This window comes from Salvelinus fontinalis, chromosome 6 (genome assembly GCF_029448725.1).
Source record: "Salvelinus fontinalis isolate EN_2023a chromosome 6, ASM2944872v1, whole genome shotgun sequence".
Classification (NCBI taxonomy): Eukaryota; Metazoa; Chordata; class Actinopteri; order Salmoniformes; family Salmonidae; genus Salvelinus; species Salvelinus fontinalis.
Window position 1 is genome coordinate 535595 of NC_074670.1, and position 10000 is coordinate 545594.

Below are 10000 nucleotides of genomic sequence, written 5' to 3' on the forward strand. Positions count from 1 at the left end.
CCAAATACATTTAAACTCAGTTTTTCACAATTCCTGACATTTAATCCTAGTAAAAATTCCCTGTCTTAGGTCAGTTAGGATCACCACTTTATTTTAAGAATGTGAAATGTCAGAATAATAGTTGAGAGAATTATTTATTTCAGCCTTTATTTCTTTCATCACATTCCCAGTGGGACAGAAGTTTACATACACTCAATTAGTATTTGGTAGCATTGCCTTAAAATTGTTTAACTTGGGTCAAATGTTTTGGGTAGCCTTCCACAAGCTTCCCACAATAATTTGGGTGAATGTTGGCCCATTCCTCCTGACAGAGCTGGTGTAACTGAGTCAGGTTTGTAGGCCTCCTTGCTCACACAAGCTTTTTCAGTTCTGCCCACAAATGTTCGAAAGGATTGAGGTCAGGGCTTTGTGATGGCCACTCCAATACCTTGACTTTGTTGTCCTTAAGCCATTTTGACAACTTTGGAAGTATGCTTGGGGTCATTGTCCATTTGGAAGACCCATTTGCGACCAAGCTTTAACTTCCTGACTAATGTCTTGAGATGTTGCTTCAATATATCCACATAATTTTCCTGCCTCATGATGACATCTATTTTGTGAAGTGCACCAGTCCCTCCTGCAGCAAAGCACCCCCACAACATGATGCTGCCACCCCCGTGCTTCACGGCTGGGATGGTGTTCTTCGGCTTGCAAGCCTCCCCCTTTCCTCCAAACATAACGATGGTCGTTATGGCCAAACAGTTCTATTTTTGTTTCATCAGACCAGAGGACATTTATCCAAAAAGTACGATCTTTGTCCCCATGTGCAGTTGCAAACCGTAGTCTGGCTTTTTTAAGGCGGTTTTGGAGCAGTGGCTTCTTCCTTGCTGAGCGACCTTTCAGGTTATGTCGATATAGGACTCGTTTTACATGTGTATATAGATACTTTTGTACCTGTTTCCTCCAGCATCTTCACAAGGTCCTTTCCTGTTGTTCTGGGATTGATTTGCACTTTTCCCACCAAAGTACGTTCATCTCCAGGAGAGAGAACGTGTCTCCTTCCTGAGCGGTATGACGGCTGCGTGGTCCCATGGTGGTTATACTTGCGTACTATTGTTTGTACAGATGAACGTGGTACCTTCAGGCGTTTGGAAATTGCTCCCAAGGATGAACCAGATTTGGTGGAGGTACAATTATTTTCTGAGGTCTTGGCTGATTTCTTTTTATTTTCCCATGATGTCAAGCAAAGAGGCTCTAAATTTGAAGGTAGGCCTTGAAATACATCCACAGGTACACCTCCAATTGACTCAAATGATGTCAATTAGCCTATCAGAAGCTTCTAAAGCCATGACATTCTTTCTGGAATTTTCCAAGCTGTTTAAAGGCACAGTCAACTTAGTGTATGTAAACTTCTGACCCACTGGAATTATGATACAGTGAATTATAAGTGACATAATCTGTCTGTAAACAATTGTGTCGTGCACAAAGTAGATGTCCTAACCGACTTGCCAAAACTATAGTCTGTTAACAAGAAATTTGTGGAGTGGTTGAAAAACTAGTTTTAATGACTCTGTATGTAAACTTCCGACTTCAACTGTACATGGACTGAATAGACACCCTGAATAGGCCCACACACACACACGTACACGCACACACGTACACGCACACGCACGCACACGCACACGCACACGCACACACACACACACACACACACACACACACACACACACACACACACACACACACACACACACACACATACACACACACACCCTTCAAATGCATCGTTTGCACTTCTACAGTTACAGAGCTAAATCTCCTCACTCTGTGGCTCCAGTGCAACCCCATACAAAGCTAGTTAACACCCCACAGTAAGGTGTGGTAAAGGATTGCTGGTTGAGGGGGAAACTCAGTTCTCAGTCAATACATGTCCTACTTAAATATTTACAGAGTGAAGTAGCAGGAACCTGATATATGTTAGAAATGTGATTTTTCAAAACTGATTGCCCAGATGCCGAAACACTAAAACCCCCGTTCAACAGGAAATGTACTTTTGAAGTGTGTTTACATTAGATTTAAAAAAAATTAAATGTTTCTATTCATCATACAAACCTTCCAGATAGATAAAGCAGGGGAAAACAAAACACCAAACTGAACAGGAGAAAACGTGTCCAATATCAGAAGAGATCGGGAGCCACCTTTAACTGTCATTTCCTGTCATCAGTAATCAGAGTTTCTGCTCTGTATTCATTCAACGGTTTGGTTTAGAACACTTGAGACAGGGAGGCTTAACAGAAGGAGAGGAAATTAAGAGGGGGAAGGAGAAAGGGGGGGGGGGGGGGTCTCAATCTAAACGATGATTCTACTTGACCTCTGTGTTAATGAGTCCTTGTACACAGAATGGCAAGATAACAAACATCACGAAAAATCTGCCCAAAATCAAGCCTGCACCCTCACCTTCACCCGGCCTCCATGGGCTGCATCTCAAATGGAAACCTGTTCTCTGCATAGTGCGTTATAGTGCACTGTTCTCTGCATAAGGGCCTAATGGGCCCTGGTCAACATGAGTGCAGTGTGCAGGGGACTAGGGTTCTATTTGGGATGCAGCCCATTCCTCATCCTGGACAGATGAAGGTATTTTATGAGGATCCCAATTAGCTGTTACGATAGCAGCAGCTACTCTTCCTGGGGTCCACACAGAACATGACACATGACATAATACAGAACATTAACAGACAAGAACAGAACTACATACATTTAAAATGTCACAGCCTACTTATCAGCAGATACACACAACATATCTAGGTCAGGGTTCTCCAACCTGATGAAAAACAACATATCTAGGTCAGGGTTCTCCAACCTGATGAAACACAACATATCTAGGTCAGGGTTCTCCAACCTGATGAAACACAACATATCTAGGTCAGGGTTCTCCAACCTGATGAAACACAACATATCTAGGTCAGGGTTCTCCAACCTGATGAAACACAACATATCTAGGTCAGGGTTCTCCAACCTGATGAAACACAACATATCTAGGTCAGGGTTCTCCAACCTGATGAAACACAACATATCTAGGTCAGGGTTCTCCAACCTGATGAAACACAACATATCTAGGTCAGGGTTCTCCAACCTGATGAAACACAACATATCTAGGTCAGGGTTCTCCAACCTGATGAAACACAACATATCTAGGTCAGGGTTCTCCAACCTGATGAAACACAACATATCTAGGTCAGGGTTCTCCAACCTGATGAAACACAACATATCTAGGTCAGGGTTCTCCAACCTGATGAAACACAACATATCTAGGTCAGGGTTCTCCAACCTGATGAAAAACAACATATCTAGGTCAGGGTTCTCCAACCTGATGAAACACAACATATCTAGGTCAGGGTTCTCCAACCTGATGAAACACAACATATCTAGGTCAGGGTTCTCCAACCTGATGAAACACAACATATCTAGGTCAGGGTTCTCCAACCTGATGAAACACAACATATCTAGGTCAGGGTTCTCCAACCTGATGAAACACAACATATCTAGGTCAGGGTTCTCCAACCTGATGAAACACAACATATCTAGGTCAGGGTTCTCCAACCTGATGAAACACAACATATCTAGGTCAGGGTTCTCCAACCTGATGAAACACAACATATCTAGGTCAGGGTTCTCCAACCGGATGAAACACAACATATCTAGGTCAGGGTTCTCCAACCTGATGAAACACAACATATCTAGGTCAGGGTTCTCCAACCTGATGAAACACAACATATCTAGGTCAGGGTTCTCCAACCTGATGAAACACAACATATCTAGGTCAGGGTTCTCCAACCTGATGAAACACAACATATCTAGGTCAGGGTTCTCCAACCTGATGAAACACAACATATCTAGGTCAGGGTTCTCCAACCTGATGAAACACAACATATCTAGGTCAGGGTTCTCCAACCTGATGAAACACAACATATCTAGGTCAGGGTTCTCCAACCGGATGAAACACAACATATCTAGGTCAGGGTTCTCCAACCTGATGAAACACAACATATCTCGGTCAGGGTTCTCCAACCTGATGAAACACAACATATCTAGGTCAGGGTTCTCCAACCTGATGAAACACAACATATCTAGGTCAGGGTTCTCCAACCTGATGAAACACAACATATCTAGGTCAGGGTTCTCCAACCTGATGAAACACAACATATCTAGGTCAGGGTTCTCCAACCTGATGAAACACAACATATCTAGGTCAGGGTTCTCCAACCTGATGAAACACAACATATCTAGGTCAGGGTTCTCCAACCTGATGAAACACAACATATCTAGGTCAGGGTTCTCCAACCTTTTCTATCATGAGAACTACTGTTAAATGATGAAACACAACATATCTAGGTCAGGGTTCTCCAACCTTTTCTATCATGAGAACTACTGTTAAATGATGAAACGTGGCGTGTTAGATACATTTTTCCTTGGCTTTAAAATAAGCACTCTCTTTGTGTTTTCTCCAGAATTCTGTTTTCTTGGTTTATTTGCTCCTGGTTTTGGATTTCTTTAAAGTTTTTCACTCTCATAGTTACATGTATTTATGGAGAAACAGTGAAATGGAATGTTCAGATTCCACGTCAATGTTCTGGTTCCACGTCAATGTTCTGATTCCACGTCAATGTTCTGACGTCAATGTTCTGATTCCACGTCAATGTTCTGACTCCACGTCAATGTTCTGGTTCCACGTCAATGTTCTGATTCCACGTCAATGTTCTGACGTCAATGTTCTGACTCCACGTCAATGTTCTGACTCCACGTCAATGTTCTGATTCCACGTCAATGTTCTGACTCCACGTCAATGTTCTGACTCCACGTCAATGTTCTGATTCCACGTCAATGTTCTGATTCCACGTCAATGTTCTGATTCCACGTCAATGTTCTGATTCCACGTCAATGTTCTGATTCCACGTCAATGTTCTGATTCCACGTCAATGTTCTGACTCCACGTCAATGTTCTGACTCCACGTCAATGTTCTGATTCCACGTCAATGTTCTGACGTCAATGTTCTGATTCCACGTCAATGTTCTGATTCCACGTCAATGTTCTGATTCCACGTCAATGTTCTGATTCCACGTCAATGTTCTGATTCCACGTCAATGTTCTGATTCCACGTCAATGTTCTGATTCCACGTCAATGTTCTGATTCCACGTCAATGTTCTGATTCCAAGTCAATGTTCTGATTCCACGTCAATGTTCTGACTCCACGTCAATGTTCTGACTCCACGTCAATGTTCTGACTCCACGTCAATGTTCTGATTCCACGTCAATGTTCTGACTCCACGTCAATGTTCTGATTCCACGTCAATGTTCTGACTCCACGTCAATGTTCTGACTCCACGTCAATGTTCTGACTCCACGTCAATGTTCTGGTTCAACGGCAATGAACATTTGAGGATCTGAGGACCCATACCAAATCTTTTCAGTCTCCTGTGGGGGAATAGGTTTTGTCGTGTCCTCTTCACGACGGTCTGGTGGTGTTGGTGATGTAGACGCCAAGGAACTTGAAGCTCTCAACCTGTTCCACTATAGCCCCGTCGATGAGAAATGGGGGCGTGCTCGGTCCTCCTTTTCCTGTAGTCCACAATCAGACTCCTCTCTATCTCTATATGTAACCTCATCAGACTCGTCTCTCTCTGTAGCCTCATCAGACTCCTCTCTCTCTCTGTAGCCTCATCAGTCCCATCATAGATATAGTGTTCCTGTCACGTTGCTATGGTCTGCGTCCTACCTTATTCCCTTTGTAATGCACTACCCATGGCCAGGGTCCGAGCTAACCCTGAGCTGGGATGTGGTTAGCTCTCAGAAGGCTGGTTAAACCCTGAGCTGGGCTGTGGTTAGCTCTCAGAAGGCTGGTTAAACCCTGAGTTGGGATGTGGTTAGCTGATAGAAGGCTGGTTAAACCCTGAGTTGGGATGTGGTTAGCTGATAGAAGGCTGGTTAAACCCTGAGCTGGGATGTGGTTAGCTGATAGAAGGCTGGTTAAACCCTGAGCTGGGCTGTGGTTAGCTCTCAGAAGGCTGGTTAAACCCTGAGCTGGGCTGTGGTTAGCTGATAGAAGGCTGGTTAAACCCTGAGTTGGGATGTGGTTAGCTGTTAGAAGGCTGGTTAAACCCTGATCTGGGATGTGGTTAGCTGATAGAAGGCTGGTTAAACCCTGAGCTGGGATGTGGTTAGCTGTTAGAAGGCTGGTTAAACCCTGAGTTGGGATGTGGTTAGCTGTTAGAAGGCTGGTTAAACCCTGATCTGGGATGTGGTTAGCTGATAGAAGGCTGGTTAAACCCTGAGTTGGGATGTGGTTAGCTCTCAGAAGGCTGGTTAAACCCTGATCTGGGATGTGGTTAGCTGTTAGAAGGCTGGTTAAACCCTGATCTGGGATGTGGTTAGCTGATAGAAGGCTGGTTAAACCCTGAGCTGGGATGTGGTTAGCTGATAGAAGGCTGGTTAAACCCTGAGTTGGGATGTGGTTAGCTGTTAGAAGGCTGGTTAAACCCTGATCTGGGATGTGGTTAGCTGATAGAAGGCTGGTTAAACCCTGATCTGGGATGTGGTTAGCTCTCAGAGATAATTCATGATCAGGGAGAGACTAAATAAATGATCATGTTAGAAATGAACTGGTCTATAAATATCAGAACCTCTACTGGTTTCTCTGTCCTCCCCACACACGCCCTCCATCGCCCTCTATCTCAACTATCAACAATCCAACAATGTGTGTGTGTGTGTGTGTGTGTGTGTGTGTGTGTGTGTGTGTGTGTGTGTGTGTGTGTGTGTGTGTGTGTGTGTGTGTGTGTGTGTGTGTGTGTGAAACTATGACTCCAGGGCGAGCTTGTGGGATTGGGCTACCAGTGATGTGATCACTGCAGTAAGGATTGGGGATTGTTGCCTTGAGGGCAGTTCTGAGGGGTGACTACAAACCAAATGGAAGCTGGGAAGTTGTTATTCTGGTCATTGATTGCATTTTCTTTCAGCAAATTGAATCCACTTTTAAATGATTGTGATTTTGAATCTTGTAACAAACAGATGCAGAACTGTAAATCACAATGTCACGACCGTCAAAAGAAGTGGACCAAAGCGCAGCGTGGTGAGCGTTCATTATCCGTTTATTATAGAAATGACGCCGAACAAAACAATAAACCATACAAAAAGACCATGAAGCTTAAGGGCAATAGTGCCACAAACAAAGACAACTTCCAAACCCAAAATAAAGACATAAAAAGCTCTCTAAGGTCAGGGCGTGACACTCAAGCCCTGATAACATATTGATTGATTTGGACGAGAGGTGAAGTTACTCCCTATTCTGTTTGTCTGTTGCAACCTGAATGACAGAAATCATGTGGTAATCTAGTTTTTAGCAGCGACCTGAAAGTTTTCTCCATTGACATATTGAATTAAATACCCCCCCCCGGATGTAGCTTCTCCAACATCCAACAAATCACTTCTGACGGACCGAGCTAATATTGTTCCACTGTGAATGGAACAGGAACCCCAAGAATATCCTTCTCCAATATCTATCATGTGTAAACTCTTCTAACCCTTATGGATTGTAGTCATACAGCTGGGGAGCTAACTAGGTGTTTAGGGCCTCCAAAAACAAATGTCTCCATCCATTAATGAGAACATAGAGATCTAATAGATGACTCCATAATGACCTCTTTCCTTAAACTCCACACACCTCCAGGGATGCGATACACACACACACACACACACGCACACGCACACGCACACACGCACGCACGCACGCACACGCACGCGCACGCACACGCACACGCACGCACACGCACACATACAAGGATACTCAATCAAACATTAACCAGGTCCGGCAGCTCCCCCAAAAACTGATACTAAACCAATGACCCAGTCAATTTCTAACAAAAACAATAACAGTTTCTCCCCCTTTTGTCTACCTCCTTCCCTCCTTCCCTCCTTCCCTCCCTCCCTCCTACCTCCAATAACTCTGCAAAGACTATCAACAAAGCGGAGGACAAATAGACAGTATTCTGAATAGTTATTCAGTCAGATGTCTCTCTGATGTAGTGTCAAAGAAACACAAAGCACAATGTGTGCAATCAAAATGTCCCCCGCTTCCCTTTATAGGGTCCCCACAGGCTCTGGTCAAAATGTCCCCCGCTTCCCTTTATAGGGTCCCCACAGGCTCTGGTCAAAATGGCCCCCGCTTCCCTTTATAGGATCCCCACAGGCTCTGGTCACAATGGCCCCCGCTTCCCATTATAGGGTCCCCACAGGCTCTGGTCAAAATGTCCCCCGCTTCCCTTTATAGGGTCCCCACAGGCTCTGGTCAAAATGGCCCCCGCTTCCCTTTATAGGATCCCCACAGGCTCTGGTCAAAATGGCCCCCGCTTCCCTTTATAGGATCCCCACAGGCTCTGGTCAAAATGGCCCCCGCTTCCCTTTATAGGGTCCCCACAGGCTCTGGTCACAATGGCCCCCGCTTCCCATTATAGGGTCCCCACAGGCTCTGGTCAAAATGTCCCCCGCTTCCCTTTATAGGGTCCCCACAGGCTCTGGTCAAAATGGCCCCCGCTTCCCTTTATAGGATCCCCACAGGCTCTGGTCAAAATGGCCCCCGCTTCCCTTTATAGGGTCCCCACAGGATCTGGTCAAAATGGCACCCGCTTCCCTTTATAGGATCCCCACAGGCTCTGGTCAAAAGTAGTGCACTACATAGGGAATAGGGTCCCCAAGGGGCTCTGGTCAAAAGTAGTGCACTACATAGGGAATAGGGTCCCCCATAGGGCTCTGGTCAAAAGTAGTGCACTACATAGGGAATAGGGTCCCCATAGCCTCTAGTCAAAAGTAGTGCACTACATAGGGAATAGGGTCCCCATAGGGCTCTGGTCAAAAGTAGTGCACTACATAGGGAATAGTGTCCCCATAGCCTCTAGTCAAAAGTAGTGCACTATATAGGAAAGACCTTTCTGATACTCCCTGGGTGGCTGCCATTGTGCAGTAGCAAGTTTTGTTCAGATGAAAAAGAGAGGAAAATAGTAGATATGGCAGTATATCTCTGTTACAACAATGTGTAATATATATGGCATTATAACTCTGTTACACCAATGTGTAATATATATGGCAGTATATCTCTGTTACAACAATGTGTAATATATATGGCATTATAACTCTGTTACAACAATGTGTAATATATACGGCAGTATAACTCTGTTACATTAATGTGTAATATATATGGCAGTATAACTCTGTTACAACAATGTGTAATATATATGGCAGTATAACTCTGTTACAACAAGGTGTAATATATATATGGCAGTATAACTCTTTTACAACAATGTGTAATATATATGGCAGTATAACTCTGTTACAACAAGGTGTAATATATATGGCAGTATAACTCTTTTACAACAATGTGTAATATATATGGCAGTATAACTCTTTTACAACAATGTGTAATATATATGGCAGTATAACTCTGTTACATTAATGTGTAATGAAATAGCACGGCTACATCAACAAAATGTTGTAACTGATAAAGCTATTTCAGTACTGGGTATAGACTGTAGATCCGGGACCGGTGACTTGTGGTTGTGTTGATCATATGGTGTTAGTGATTACAGAGTGGAGAGCTGCCAACCCTCTGACTTCATCTGCACTGAAACTAAACTCACAACACTCTGTTGTTCAATCAGATGGAGATTAAGAGGGAATTGCAAGACTTCTGTTCCCACAGGGATGAAATGAAATCTCGAACAAATACTTGAATCTGAATGTCAGTGTAGGAAGTAGGAAGTAGGAAGTACTGGTAAAAGTGTTGTACCGCAGCTATAATTTAACACATGACTCACAGCCTTGGTAACGAGCTATAGAGGTTCCAGTACATTTCTATATTATTCCATTCCAACCTCAGGGATAAAGTGTACAACCCTCTCATGTATAACCACAGTGATGAGAAACCAATCCTAATACATTCAGAACATCCCCAGTCATGTGTAATCTGACACCAC